Genomic DNA, 16,512 nt, shown 5'->3' on the forward strand with positions numbered 1-16,512 from the left:
CCGGGGCACAACATTCGGTCTTAGTCAAGCCCTATGGAAAGTTATCTTCCAACTCCTCCTGGGTTCAAGGGGCCACAGGAACCAAGAAATATCCATGGACAACCCAGAGAGCAGTAAACTTGGGAACCGGGAAAGTGTCCCATAGCTTCCTGGTCATCCCTGACAGCCCTTGTCCCCTGTTGGGGAGAGATCTGTTGACAAAAATGGGGGCACAAATCCATTTTCAACCAGAAGGGCCCAAAGTGACTGACTCCCAAAACAGGCCACTATCTGTTCTTACCAGAACTCTAGAGGATGAGTACTGGCTTCACCAGGAGTTAACACCTCCTAACCAAAAGATAGACTCCTGGCTCCAGAGCTTCCCGGAGGCTTGGGCAGAAACAGGAGGGCTAGGGCTAGCAAAGCACCGTCCTGCCATTTTTGTTGAGCTTAAGCCCGGGATGGACCCTGTTCGCGTGCGCCAATACCCAATGGCCCTGGAAGCCAAAGAGGGAATTATACCACACATCCGCCGACTCCTAGATCATGGAGTCCTATGCCCCTGCCACTCACCATGGAACATTCCGCTGCTACCAATACAAAAACCCAACAGTAAAGAATATAGGCCGGTACAAGACTTAAGAGAAGTCAATAAAAGGGTAATGGACATACACCCGACGGTGCCAAATCCATACACCCTCCTGAGTACCTTGAGTCCTGAAAATCAATGGTATACTGTTCTAGACCTAAAAGATGCTTTTTTCAGCCTGCCTTTAGCCCCTAAAAGCCAGGAAATTTTTGCCTTTGAGTGGACAGACTCTGAGAGAGGCATAAGTGGCCAACTGACGTGGAGCAGACTGCCACAAGGATTCAAAAACTCCCCAACTCTGTTTGATGAAGCCCTCCACGAAGACTTGGGTGAGTACCGACGCCAACACCCCAGTATAACCCTCTTGCAGTATGTTGATGATCTCTTAATAGCGGCAACGTCCCCAGAGGCCTGCATCCAAGGAACCAAAGACCTCCTGAAAACCTTGGGAAACCTGGGTTATCGAGCCTCAGCTAAAAAGGCCCAGATCTGCAGGCCAGAGGTAACCTACTTGGGGTATCTACTTAGAGGGGGACAGCGCTGGCTAACAAATGCTCGAAAAGAAACTGTCCTACAGATCCCCAGACCGCAGTCAACACGACAGGTAAGAGAGTTCCTGGGATCTGCAGGGTTCTGCAGACTCTGGATACCTGGCTTCGCTGAACTGGCAAAACCCCTCTATCAGGCTACCAAAGAGCAGCAGCCCTTCAATTGGACTGAAGAGGCTGAGCAAGCTTTCCAGCAAATCAAAACTGCTCTGCTCTCGGCCCCCGCGCTGCGTCTTCCGGATGTCTCTAAGCCTTTCCACTTATACGTGGACGAAAGCCAGGGCATAGCGAAAGCAGTATTAACTCAAAATTTAGGTCCCTGGCGCAGACCGGTTGCATACCTCTCAAAGAGACTGGACCCGGTAGCTGCAGGATGGCCTCCTTGCCTCCGGATGATTGCTGCAACGGCCCTGATGGTCAAAGACGCTAACAAACTGGCCATGGGCCAAGAATTACAAGTCACCACCCCCCATGCTGTCGAAGGCATCCTCCGACAACCCCCTGACCGATGGCTCAGCAATGCTCGGCTTACCCATTATCAAGGGCTGTTGCTAAACCCCCTCAGAATAACATTTAAGCCCCCGACAACCCTAAACCCGGCATCATTGCTGCCAGACCCAGACTTAAGTAAGCCGCTCCACAACTGTGCTGAAATACTAGCCCAGGTACATGGAGTCAGAGAAGACCTCCAGGACCGACCGCTACCAGATGCAGACCTCACCTGGTTCACTGACGGAAGCAGCTTCGTTCACCAAGGACAGAGGTATGCGGGGGCGGTGGTAACCTCAGAGACTGAGATAGTTTGGGCTAAGCCTTTACCTCCAGGAACATCGGCTCAAAAAGCTGAGTTAATAGCCTTGGCACAAGCCCTGAAACTAGGCAAAGACCGTAAACTGACAGTATATACTGACAGCCGGTATGCATTTGCCACCGCCCACATACATGGGGCTATATACAGAGAGAGGGGGCTTCTCACAGCTGAAGGAAAAGACATTAAAAATAAAGAAGAAATCTTAAATCTTCTGGCTGCCCTTTGGGAACCCAGAAAGCTGGCTATCGTCCACTGTCCGGGACATCAAAAAGCCACTAACCCAGTCACTCAAGGAAACAACCTGGCTGACCAGACTGCAAAAGACGTGGCTAAAACCACTCCTCAGCTGCTGGCCCTCCAGCTGCCTGATCCCGGGCCCAGAGAATTGCCCTTTCACCCAGAATACTCAGAAGGAGACCTCCAGTGGATAAGTAAACTCCCCGGAACACAGGTCAGTAATCAGTGGTGGAAAGATTCTAACAACAATACCATTCTCCCAGACAGGTTGGGGCAGCAAGTAATAGCACAAATCCACCGAAGCACTCATCTGGGCCCGCGGCGGATGTTAAATTTGATTCAACATGCTGGACTAAAAATTAAAAACGCCCCTGAAAAAGTAGACGCCACGGTTAAAAACTGTGTAGTATGTCAACTCAATAACGCCAGTCACGGGCCCCAGACCACGGGAAAAAGACACAGGGGAGATAGACCTGGTATATATTGGGAAATTGACTTTACTGAAATAAAGCCAGGAAAATATGGATACAAATATTTACTAGTTTTTATAGATACATTCTCAGGATGGGCAGAAGCTTTTCCGACAAAGAAAGAAACTGCACAGATTGTGGCCAAAAAGATCCTAGAAGAGATCCTGCCCAGGTACGGCTTTCCAGTCATGATAGGGTCGGATAATGGGCCGGCCTTCACCGCAAAGGTAAGTCAGGAACTGGCTTCCATCCTTGGGGCTAATTGGAAACTACATTGTGCTTATCGACCCCAAAGCTCAGGTCAGGTAGAAAGAATGAATAGAACATTAAAAGAGACCCTAACTAAATTGACCATGGAGACTGGCGCTAACTGGGTAGTCCTCCTCCCCTATGCTCTGTTCTGGGCACGTAACTCTCCTTATAAACTAGGACTTACCCCTTATGAAATAATGTATGGCAGACCACCCCCTATCCTCCCTAACCTTAAAGACAATCTTCTCAAAGCTGACACAGATAATGGTCTTGAACTTTTGTTCTCCTTACAAGCCCTACAGAGAGTTCATGAGGAAGTCTGGCCCAAGCTAAAAGAACTATATGAAGCTGGGCCTCCACCCATTCCACATCAATACAAACCGGGAGACTGGGTCCTCGTCAAGCACCACCGACAAGAAACCCTAGAACCCCGGTGGAAAGGACCATTCCAGGTGATCCTGACTATGCCTACGGCCCTCAAAGTGGAAGGCATTGCCGCCTGGATTCATCATACCCACGCCAAGCCTATAGACCCACTCCTACGCCGTCAGCAACCTAAACTGTAACTATGACACCTACCTCCCTTATGACTCTTCTACTCTTATGGATCCCTTGTGGGGAGACCCAGGCGAACCCGGCAACATCCCATTTCGCTTGGCGTTTCTTCCTGACTGAGAACTGGACCAATTATGCTCAGACAGAACAAAAGGGCTATATATTAGGCACTGCTGACTGTCCCCCTGGGGGTTGTAGCACTCCCATCCATCTAAATTTCACTGATTTTAAACACCAGCCGGGGAAAGCAGCACCCGCAATTTGTTTCCTCTTTGACCAAACACTCTCTTATTGTAATAACTCATGGGTAGAACAAAGTGTCGGCTGTCCATATAGGTCCTGCAAAATCCACACTGTCAAAATCCTAAAAACTTCTGAGTCCCTATCCAGTCAAATGTGGCAATCACACAATTTCTTTAAAACTACATCAGGCTACACCTGGGTTATCTGGGACCGCTGGGACTCCTGCTGGACTTCCCAGCAAAAAGGGGCCATGTACTTGACTTCAGGAACTACCTGGCCTAGTAGCCATCTCTTTCTCTGGCGTTCCCTTGTTCAGATCCAGACCACCCTACACGTGGCTATACAGAACCAGGAAAGGGAATTAAATGTCCAGCTTTCAGCTTTAACTCCTACCTGCCCCTTTTCCTGGTTATCCCTATTAAGAGAAGGGTTAGAAATCGCAAACGCCACTGGCCTAGGCAATCTCTCTGCATGTTTCTTCTGCGTGGCTCTAGGGCGACCGCCGTTAACCGCAGTTCCACTTCCAGGCCCGACTGACGCTTCTCTCAGCCTAAACAATAACCACATACCACCCCCGATCCCTGACGTCCCCTTGTTCCTAAACCCTGGACAGACACAAGTTTCCTTTTGTTATTCAAATGCCAGCACTACCCTCTGTAATACAACTTCCACTCCCAACTCAACCCTCTTTGCCCCTCTCGTTTCTTTCTTCTGGTGCAATGGAACCCTATATAAGAACCTTTCCACTCAGGCCACTATAACCCTACTGTGTCTCCCTGTCACATTCGTCCCCCAACTAACCTTGCGCACCCCTGCAGAATTTTCCAGGTGGGACTCCGCCCCTTTCCCTAGACCAAAATGAGCTATATTCCTCCCCTTAGTAGCCGGAGTCTCACTCACCACGTCCTTAGTTGCTGCAGGACTAGCCGGGGGAGCTTTAGGCCACTCCCTTATCAGCACTGCAAAACTCTCTCATCAATTCTCCATAGCTATGGAAGCTTCCGCCGAATCCCTTGCCTCATTACAGAGACAATTGACTTCCCTTGCCCAAGTTACTTTACAAAACTGCCGTGCACTAGACCTGTTAACGGCCGAAAAAGGAGGGACCTGTCTCTTCCTCAGATAAGATTGTTTCTACATAAATGAATCTGGACTCATAGAAACGCGAGTTCAACAACTACATAAACTCAGCCTAGAATTGCAGAAACAACAATTCACCTCTGCTGCCAACAGCTGGTGGAATTCCTCCATGTACTCCCTTCTAGTGCCCCTCATAGGACCATTCATAAGTATACTTCTCTTACTCACTATAGGACCATGTATAATAAACAGATTAACAAACTTTGTAAAAGAAAGACTCAACACTGTCCAGCTTATGGTCCTGAGAGCCCAGTACCAACCTGTACTCACCAAGACTTCCGAGTCAGACATATAAGACCCAAGATTGGCTCTCAAGGTACTAGAGAGAGGGGGAAATGAAGAGTAGAAAAATACTGAATATCAGAGGTCAGAAAAGTCAGGAAACTCCCCTTAATGCTAGAACAAGGTTATCTGGAAAGTTCCTAGCAGGGCAAAAGGCCGTTTGTGGTTTGGTCAAAGGGCGGGAACCAATGAACAACCGACTAAGGTTTAACTTTAAATGTCAGCCAATTGTAAACCTACAACTGGCCGGGCGCGGAGGCTCAAGCCTGTAATCCCAGCACTTTGGGAGGCCGAGACGGGCGGATCATGAGGTCAGGAGATCGAGACCATCCTGGCTAATACGGTGAAACCCCGTCTCTACTAAAAAATACAAAAAACTAGCCGGGCGACGAGGTGGGTGCCTGTAGTCCCAGCTACTCGGGAGGCTGAGACAGGAGAATGGCGTGAACCCGGGAGGCGGAGCTTGCAGTGAGCTGAGATCCGGCCACTGCACTCTAGCCTGGGCAGCAGAGCAAGACTCCGTCTCAAAAAAAAAAAAAAAAAAAAAAACCTACAACTGTAAAAATCCCCAGTGACTCTGTAACTTGCTGTAACTTGTTTGTGTCTGACTATAAAAGACGGCTGAGCACCGAGCTCGGGGTCTCTCCCTAGGATCTGATGCCTAGCCGGAGGGGACTGAGTTCGAACTCGAAATAAAGCGATCCCTGCCGCTTGGCTTTGTCTCTGGACTCTGGTGGTTGCTTTTGGGTCATCGCGGGTCTGGGCATTACAGCAGAAAGAGAGAAAGGAGAGAGACAGAGAGGAAAAGAGGCAAAGAGAGACAGGAAGAGACAGAGAGGAAGAGACAGACAAAGAGGGAGTCAAGGAGAGAGAGAGAGAGAGAGAGAAAGAGAGGCAGAGAGAGAGAGAAGAAGAGACAGAGGCAAAAGGAAAGTCAAAGAGAGAGACAAAAAGAGAAAGAGAGAGATATACAAGTAGTTAAGAAAAAAAAAGTGTACTCTATTCCTTTAAAAGCCAAGGTAAATTTAAAACCTATAATTGATAACTGAAGGTATTCTCCATAACCTTATAACACTCCAATACCACTTTGTTGTCAGTGTAAACAAGGGCGTATCCTGAAAGCACTGAGGTCTTTCTATCAAAAATCTTTAACCCAGTAACCAATGGATGGCCCAAATGCATTCAATCTGTAGTGGCAACTGCTTTGTTAACAAACAAACAAACAAAAAAGGTAAAAAAAAAAAAAAAAAAAGAAAGAAAAAACTTTTAGAGGAAACCTCATTGTAAGCAAACCTCACCAGTTCAGAAGTATCCTAAGGAAAAAAAAAAAAAAGGAAAAGAAAAGGGGGGGCAGAATTTATATAAAAATTGTAAATTCTTGTCCTGAAATAAACTGGTTGTTTAAAGAAAGAAATGTTTGTTGAAAGTCAGAAAGTTAAGGCATGTCGAAAAATTGCCTGTAAAAGCCATGAAAGGATTAAAAAAAAGGTTATTAAAAAATGTGTGTTAAAAAAGAATGTGTGCAAAACATGTTGTGTAATTTACAAGTAACTAGGCCTCCTGGATGTAAAACTATTGAAAAAAAAAACAGTTTATGTGCAAGGTGTATAAGAAAAGTAAAATATACCTTTAGTAAAAGGATTATAAGGAGACATAAGAATGTACATTTTTACCTACATTAAAAAGTTTTTAAAAATTATTGTTTTGAAGGTTTAAGCAAGTTTTAAAACATTAACTGTAAAGAAAATTCTGTGTGTAAACACATTAGCTAAAGTTAAAGAAGTATCATCCAGTTTTTCTGTGAACTGGACATTAAAGTAAAAGCATAACAGGTTTTTCTTAAAGCAGCAACCTGCTCTTTAGCAAAAATTATAAAACGTTAAAAAGAGTCTATAAAATCTTACCTTATAGTCAAACATTAAAAATTAGATAAATATGTCTACAAGGTTTTATTAAAATTAGATTTAACATTAACAACACACTACTATAAAATAAAATTTAGTTTATATGGTATAAAAATCACATGAGAAGCATTGTTAAATGTAAAATGGTATTTGACTTTCTTTGGTTTAAAAACTAATAAAAATAGGTGCTAAAGGAAATTTCTCAGTAAAAAGGCACTAAGGACTATAAAGTCTACTGACAAGTTCCCCACATTTAAAACAAAAGGTCAATTTCTTAGCAATTATGTACTTGGTTTATCTTCCATTTCCTTTCTCTCAAAAACCAAAAGTCTTTTACCACATGTGCCACCCCTAGAATTTCCGGTAAACCAGCACCAGCCTGAAGATCACATTCTCATCGAAAGGTGCAAAGAAGAAAAACTCGAGCCAGCCTGGGAAGGACCCTATCTTGTGCTGCTAACCACCAAGACTGCTGTTCGTACAGCAAAAGAGGATGGACTCATCACACCCGAGTCAAGAAAGCACCACCCCCTCCGGGGTTGTAGGCCATAGTCCCAGAGGCAAACCCCACCAAACTAAAGCTAAGAAAAATGTAACTCTTTTTATCTATTCTATAACTCTTTCTTCTTTCCTCATTCTATTGCTGACCGTCTACTTATTAACATAACCAAGTCAATTTCACCTCAAACTATTGCATTGAATGCTTGCCTTGTTATACCCTGTGAGGACTTGACATGTCAAAGACAGTTTTCTACTTCAGAAAAGTACTTCTGTCCCTCCTGACTCTCCTCAGACTGGGCATTAGTAAACTAGGACCATTTAATCCAGGGAGATTTCGATAAAGACCCCAGTGCCAACCAGGAGTCTTGCCTTCTGATGTAGAACTTTCATGCCATAGTTGATCCAACATTCTGTGGACCACTGCAGAGCAAGGATGGACTGCCCCAACTGGTTTTTGTAATTTCCTAAAACCATACACTCATTTTACTAGAGGATCATAGAAGTTAAAGACTTAAAACAAACTTTAGCACTTAAGACAGGATACCAAGATGCAAGTGCCTGGTTAAAATGGATAAAATATTCCATCTGCACATTAAACAAAAGCAATTGTTATGCTTGTGCACATGGCAGGCCAGAGGCCCAGATTGTCCCCTTTCTACTAAGGTGGTCCTCCAGTCGACCAGGTGTGGGCTGCATGGTAGCTCTTTTCCAAGATTCTACAGCCTGGAGTAATAAGTCGTGCCAAGCTCTCTCTGTTATATCTCAAAGTCCGGCATCCTGGGGGTCAGCCCCCGAGAGCCATCCAGCCTCCTTCTCCCAACTCTAAGTGCACTTCATGTCTCTCACGACAGGGATAAAACTTAGCGTTCCTTGGAGACCTGAAAGGATGCAGTGAGCTTAAGAATTTTCAAGAGCTTATCAATCAGTCAGCCCTTGTTCATCCCTGAGCGGATGTGTGGTGGTATTGTGGTGGACCTTTACTGGGCACTCTGCTGAATAACTGGAGTGGCACTTGTGCTTTAGTCCAATTGGCTCTTTCATCCTGGCATTTCGTCAACCAGAAGGAAAACAATAAGACATCGTAAAGCAAGAGAAGCCCCTCATGGGTCTTTCGACTCTCATGTCTATTTAGACACAATTAGAGTCCCACAAGGAATACCAGATCCATTTAAAGCTTGAAATCAAATAGCTGTAGGATTTGAGTCAATATTTTGGTTGGTGACAGTTAATAAAAATGTAGATTAGATAAACTACATCTATTACAACCAACAGCAATGAGCTTTTCATGAGTTAAAAGAAAAACTCATGTTGGCCCCAGCCTTGAGGCTACCTGACCTGACAAAACTCTTTACACTCTATGTGTCAGAAAGAGAAAAAATGGCAGTTGGAGTTTTAACCCAGACTGTGGGGCGCTGGCCAAGGCCAGTGGCCTATCTCTCAAAACAACTAGACACGGTTTCCAAAGGCTGGCTCCCAGGTCTAAGGGCCCTAGCAGCAAAGGCCCTGTTAGTACAAGAAGCAGGTAAACTAACCCTTAGGCAAAACCTGAATATAAAGGACCCCTATGCTGTGGTAACTTTAATTACTACCAAAGGACGTCATTGGTTAACAAATGCTAGATTAACCAAGTACCAAAGCTTGCTATGTGAAAATCCTCACATAACCATTGAAGTTAGCAACACCCTAAACCCCACCATCTTGCTCCCGGTGTCAGAGAGCCCAGTTGAACATAACTGTGTAGAGGTTTTGGACTCAGTTTATTCTAGCAGGCCCAACCTCCGAGACCATCCTTAAACATCAGTAGACTGCAAGTGGTACATGGACAGGAGCAGCTTCGCCAACCCCTGCAAAGTGACTCTGAAGAAGACGACAAGCCCTGCTCCAGTCACACCCGGAAGCTGACTGGTCCATGCACGGCCAAAGCATGAGGAAACTCATCACGGAACTCATTTTCCTTAAAATTTGGACTTTCGCAGTAAGGACTTCAACTGACCTTCCTCAGACTGAGGACTGTTCACAGTGTATACATCAAGTCACTGAGGTAGGACAAAAAGTTGCTATGGTCCTATTATTTTATGGTAGGCCCTGCTTGCTCAATCTATCATGACCCTCTCACGTGCACCCCCTTAGAGTTGTGAGCCCTTAAAAGGGACAGGAATTGCTCACTCAGGAGGCTCGGCTCTCGAGACAGGAGTCTTGCCAATGCCCCCGGCCGAATAAACTCCTTCCTTCTTTAACTTGGTGTCTGAGGAGGAGTTTTGTCTGTGGCTTATCCTGTTACAGTATGTCAAAAGGTCCTGTCAGGCCTCTGAGCCAAAGCTAAGCCATCATGTCCCCTGTGACCTGCACATCCACATCCACTGCCTTAACTGATGACATTCCACCACAAAAGAAGTGAAAATGGCCTGTTCCTGCCTTAACTGATGACATTACCTTGTGAAATTCATTTTCCTAGCTCATCCTGGCTCAAAAGCTCCCCCACTGAGCACCTTGTGACCCCCACCCCTGCCCGCCAGAGAACAACCCCCTTTGACTGTTATTTTCCTTTACCTACCCAAATCCTATAAAACAGCCCCACCCGTATCTCCCTTCACTGACTCTCTTTCGGACTCAGCCCGCCTGCACCCAGTGATTAAAAAGCTTTATTGCTCACACAAAGCCTGTTTGGTGATCTCTTCACACGGACACCCGTGAAAGGTCCTTTCAGGACATGAAGGCACCGAAATTTGCAAGGTCTGTAAACCACGCAGAACCAGTCCGTGGTCCATGGTCTGTGGTCCATGGTCTTCTGATCTGGAGAAAGTCACTGAAATCAGTCTCTTGTGCAGGGAAAGCAGGAATGAGGGCTGTGGAGCAGGGGCTCTGTGGCTCCGTGTCAGGACGCTGGATGAGCTGTGATTGTTTTCATCTTTACTTGGAGGCAGTGCTTGTTTAGCTGCTAGAGCAAAAGAAAAACTCTGTGGCAGGCAGAACAGAGTTTACTGTTGAAGTGTGGGATGTGTGACCTCACCCTTGCCTGGCACGGCCTGAGGTCCTGGTTGTGATTTGGTATCTTATTGCCATGAAGAGTCTGTTCTGGTTCTGCCCGTCTTACGATTCTGTTTTAACATTACCGCTGGTCAGTTGTGTCTAAACTGCAAAGGGCGGGGTGATAATGAGGCGTGCCTGACCTCCCCTCCCATCACACCCGGGAACTCAGTTTTAAGGTTTTTCTGAGATACCCTTGGCCAATAGGGGCCAAAGCTGGTGAGGGGATCTGGGGGAGGGGGAGGGGTAAAGATTTTATTTTTACTTCATAGGCCTGAAGACTAAGCTCTGATTTGTTTGTATTTAATCTTGCCCAGAATCCTATCTAAGGGGTCTGGGGACTCATGCCTTACAAACCACACATCCTCGTCAGAGGGGTTCTATTTTTATTTTATTTTGTTGTATTGTAATTGAGACCGAGTTTCACTCTTCTTGCCCAGGCTGGAGTGCAATGGTGCAGTCTCGGCTCACTGCAACCTCTGCCTCCCGGGTTCAAGCGATTCTCCTGTCTTAGCCTCCCAAGTAGCTGGCATTATAGGTGCCCGCCACCACGCCTGGTTAATTTTTGCATTTTTAGTAGAGATGGGGTTTCACCATGTTGGCCAGGCTGGTCTCAAACTCCTGACCTCAGGTGATCCACCTGCCTCGGCCTCCCAAAGTGCTGGGATTACAGATATGAGCGACCGTGCCTGGCACAGATGGGTTTTATTTAACCCTATATATTGTGAGTTACTTTCCAATCTGACTCAGGCACAACATTATGTGACAGAGAAGAAAGACAAAATATTTTACCCCAAAACATGTTTCTTTGCCGTATCTTGAAAAGGCCATGCAAAGTTGTCCTTCGTGGGGGAAAGTTTGCATCTGTAAAGAATCTCTATTAATATAGCTGGATCTTTTCTTCTAGGCCCTCCCAGTCCTAAACAGATTAATTAATTGCACCTTTTAAAGACCTGAATGGGAAACATTTGTCATCTATTGTCTCTAAGGGCAGCCACTATGAGACTTCAAAAGAACCTTGGTCTCCACAATCTTTTATCTTAACCTGAACATTTCCTTTCTGTGGATGCCAGGTCTCTAGACAAACTCACCCAATCGTCAACCAGAAAATGTTTAAATTTACCTGTAGCCTGGAAGCCCCCCACCTCCCTTTCCCTCACTTTGAGTCGTCTGACCTTTCTGGACTAAACTCAATGTTTTTGTTTTTCTTTCTTTTTTTTTTTTTCTTTCTTTATACTTTTTTTTTTTTTTTGAGACGGAGTCTCGCTCTGTTCCCCAGGCTGGAGTGCAGTGGTGTGACCTCGGCTCACTGCAACCCCCACCTCCCGGGTTCACGCCATTCTCCTGTCTCAGCCCACTGAGTAGCTGAGATTACAGGTGCACACCACCACGCCCGGCTAACGTTTTGTGTATTTTTAGTAGAGATGGGGTTTCACTATGTTGGCCAGACTGGTCTCGAACTCCTGACCTCATGATCTGCCCACCTCGGCCTCCCAAAGTGCGGGGATTACAGGCACGAGGCGCCATGCCTGGCCTTTTCTTTTTTTTTTTTTATTTGAGACGGAGTCTTGCTCTGTTGCCCAGGCTGGAGTGCAGTGGCATGGTCTTGGCTTACTGCAACCTCTGCCTCCTGGATTCACACAATTCTCCTGCCTCAGTATCCCAAGTAGCTGGGATTACAGGTGCACACCACCACACTTGGCTAATTTTTTGTATCTTTAGTAGAGACGAGGTTTCACTATGTTGGCAAGGGTAGTCTTGAACTCCTGACCTCGTGATCCACCTGCCTCAGCCTCCCAAAGTGCTGGGATTACAGGCGTGAGCCACCGCACCCAACTCTTGTATTTCTTAAATGTATTTGATTGATGGCCCGTGCCTCTCTAAAATGTATACAACCAAGCTGCACCCCCACCATCTTGAGCACATGTTCTCAAGCTGTGTCATGGGCCATGCTCACTGGTATTTGGCTCAGAATACATCTCTTCAAATATTTTACAGAGTTTGACTCTTTTCGTTGACAGGCCCAAGACCCAGGTGCCTACTCTGTTTCCTCTGAGGGCTCGAGCTTCCGGTTCTCTAGCCCCTCTGGTTCCTGGTTGCCCTTCTACTTTCTGTTCTGCTTTCTCGAAAAGCTCTGGGCATCTCAAGCCTCCATGGAGTACCCAATTCTACTTTTTACTGAAAATCTTACTTAAACACCAACTTGATAACTGAGTGTTTTCTTGGCTCTTTCTCCATCACATTCCCTAGGCTGTTTCCTAGCCCAGAGCCACACTGCTGGGAGAGATTTGAGAAGGGAGGGGCATGAGCAGGAGGGAGAGCTAGGTGCTGTTGGGTGCAAGGAGGAATGCGGTGGGTGGAGCACACAGGAAAGTCTGGGTGGAGGGGCTGTGAGGGTCAGGTCAGGACTCCCCTAGGAGACAGACACACAGGACAGGAACCCCTGCACTCCCCACTCAGGCCCACCCACAATGACTATGGCTTGTTGCCGTGTCTCCCTGTTTCTCCCAAAAATCAATATATTGAAGCCCTAACCACTCTACCTCAATGTGTGCTTGTATTTGGAGACAGGTCCTTTTCAACAGATGATTAATTAATTCATTAATTAATGTTTTTGGAGACAAAGTCTCACTCTGTCACCCAAGTTGGAGTGCAGTGGCACCATCTCAGCTCTCTGCAACCTCTGCCTCCTGGTTCAAGTGATTCAAGCCTCAGCCTCCCGAGTAGCTGGGATTACAGGTGCCCACCACCACACCCAGATACTTTTTGTATTTTTAGTAGAGATAGGGTTTTGCCATGTTGGCCAGGCTGGTCTTGAATTCCTGACCTCAGGTGATCTGCCCGCCTTGGCCTCCCAAAGTGCTGGGATTACAGGCGTGAGCCACCGCCCCCAGCCAACGGATGATTAGTTTATTTTTATTTGTTTTTTTAAGATGCAGTTTCATTCTGTCTTCCAGTAGGATTGCAATGCCATGATCTTGGCTCACCGCAACCTCTGCCTCCCAAATTCCAGCGATTCTCCTGCCTCTCCTGCTCAACTCATTCTCTACAGTTCTCATAACTTACAAAATCTATTTTCTTCCTCACGCCTGATGCATATACTTTCTGCTCCCCGGCTCCTTCAGCTATACTCACTCTTCGTTGAGTCTCTGAAAATTACCATTGTTCCTGGCCTGGACTTCAATCTGGCCTCCCACATTATTCTTGATACCACACTTAACACCCATGACTGTATCTCTCTGATACACCTGGCATTCACTCCATTTCCCCATATTTCCTTCTTTCCCATTCCTCACCCTGATCACACTTGGTTTATTGATGGCAGTTCCACCAGGCCTAATCACCACTCACTAGCAAAGGCAGGCTATGCTATAGTATCTTCCATATCTATCCTTGAAGCTACCACTCTGTCCTGCTCCACTACCTCTCAGCAAGCCAAACTCATTGCCTTAACTCAGGCCCTCACTCTTGCAAAGGGACTACACATCAATATTCATACTGACTCTAAATATGCCTTCCATATTCTGCACCTCCATGCTGTTATATGGGCAGAAAGAGGTTTCCTCACTACGCAAGGGTCCTCATCATCAATGCCTCCTTAATAAAAACTCTCCTTAAAGCCACTTTACTTCCAAAGGAAGCTGGAGTCATTCACTGCAAGGGCCATCAAAAGGCATCAGATCCCATTGCTCAGGGCAACGCTAAAGAAGCAGCTAGAGTTCCAACTTCTGTCCCTCATGGCCAGTTTTTCTCCTTCTCATCAGTCACTCCCACCTACTTGCCCACTGAAACTTCCACCTATCAATCTCTTCCCACACAAGGCAAATGGCTCTTGGACCAAGGAAAATATCTCCTTCCAGCCTCACTGGCCCATTCTATTCTGTCATTTCATAACGTCTTCCATGTAGGTTATAAGTCGCTACCACACCTCTTAGAACCTCTCATTTCCTTTCCATCGTGGAAATCTATCCTCAAGGAAATCACTTCTCAGTGTTCCATCTGCTATTCCATTACTCCTCAGTGATTGTTCAGGCCCCCTCCCTTCCCTACACATCAAGCTCCAGGATTTGCCCCTGCCCAGGACTGGTAACTGCAGCAGGAACATGCCCTTAAGGCACAGATCGCTCATGCCATTGTTTGTGGCTTAAGAATGCCTTTAAGCTGTTTTCCACCCTGGGTGGGCCAGGTGTTCCTTGCCCTCATTCCCATAAACCCACAACCTTCCAGCATGGGCGTTGGGACCATTACGAACATATTACAGTGCTGCAGATATTTTGTTTGGGGCCAGTTTATGGCCAGATTTTGGGGGGCTTGCTCCCTACACTTTGGGAGGCCGAGGTGGACGGATCACAAGGTCAGGAGATTGAGACCATCTGGCTAACATGCTGAAACCCCGTCTCTACTAAAAACACAAAAAAATTAGCCGGGTGTGATGGCGGGCGCCTGTAGTCCCAGCTACTCGGGAGGCTGAGGCAGGAGAATCACCTGGACCAGGGAGGCGGAGATTGCAGTAAGCTGAGATTGTGCCACTGCACTCCAGCCTGGGCAACAGAGTGAGACTCCGGCTCAAAAAAAAAAAAAAACAAAAAACTATTTTTCCCCTTATTTTATTTGGACCTTGTGTCTTCCATTTAGTTTCTCAATTCATACAAAACCACATCCAGACCATCACCAATAATTCTATACAACAAATGCTCCATCTAACAACCCCACAATATCACCCCTTACCCCAAAATATTTCTTCAGTTTAATCTCTCCCACCATAGGTTCCCACGCTGCCCTAATCCTGCTCGAAGCAGCCCTGAGAAACATCACCCAAAATTTTCACCACCCCAACACCGCAGCACTATTTTGTTTTGTTTTTCTTATTAATATAAGTAGACAGGAATGTCAGGCTTCTGGCCCAAGCTAAGCCATTTCCTGTGACCTGCATGTTTACATCCAGATGGCCTGAAGCAACTGAAGATCCACAAAAGAAATGAAAATAGCTTTAACTGATGACATCCCACCATTGTGATTTGTTCCTGCCCCACCCTAACCGATACAATATAGTCTCCCCTGCCCTTAAGAATGTACTTTGTGCCGGGTGTGGTGGCTCAAGCCTGTAATCCCAGCACTTTGGGAGGCCGAGACGGGCGGATCACGAGGTCAGGAGATCGAGACCATCCTGACTAACACGGTGAAACCCCGTCTCTACTAAAAAATACAAAAAACTAGCCGGGCGAGGTGGCGGGTGCCTGTAGTCCCAGCTACTCGGGAGGCTGAGGCAGGAGAATGGCGTAAACCCGGGAGGCGGAGCTTGCAGTGAGCTGAGATCCGGCCACTGCACTCCAGCCTGGGCGACAGAGCGAGACTCCGTCTCAAAAAAAAAAAAGAAAAAAAAGAAAAAAAAAATGTACTTTGTAATATTCTCCCCCACCCTTAAGAATGTACTTTGTACACCTAGCCCAAACCTATAAGAACTAATGATAATCCCACCACCCTTTGCTGACTCCTTTTTCGGACTCAGCCCACCTGCACCCGGGTGAAATAAACAGCCTTGTAGCTCACACAAAACCTGTTGGTGGTCTCTTCACATGGACGTGCGTGACACTGACTTCAAGTGATCTGCCCGCCTCAGCCTCCCAAAGTGCTAGGATTACAGGCGTGAGCCACCAGGCCAGGCTGAGATGATTAATTTAAATGAGACCTCTAGTGTGGGCACAAATTAACTTGGCTGGGGTCCATAAAGGGGGTTGACCAGGTGTCATGAATCATGCCTTTAATCCCAGCACTTTGGGAGGCCAACGTGGGCAGTCAGGAATTTGAGACCAGCCTGGCCTCAAGTGTACATGGTGATGCAGCAGGAATGGATGCAGACAAAACCTCTCAGACACCGGTTTTAGGAAGGAAGAGGCTTTAATCAGCTGGGAGCATCGACAGACTTGCATCTTAAGATCCAAGCTCCCTGAAGAAGTCTCTGGCCCTTTTAATG

This window comes from Rhinopithecus roxellana, chromosome 13 (assembly GCF_007565055.1).
Source record: "Rhinopithecus roxellana isolate Shanxi Qingling chromosome 13, ASM756505v1, whole genome shotgun sequence".
In the NCBI taxonomy this organism is placed as follows: Eukaryota; Metazoa; Chordata; class Mammalia; order Primates; family Cercopithecidae; genus Rhinopithecus; species Rhinopithecus roxellana.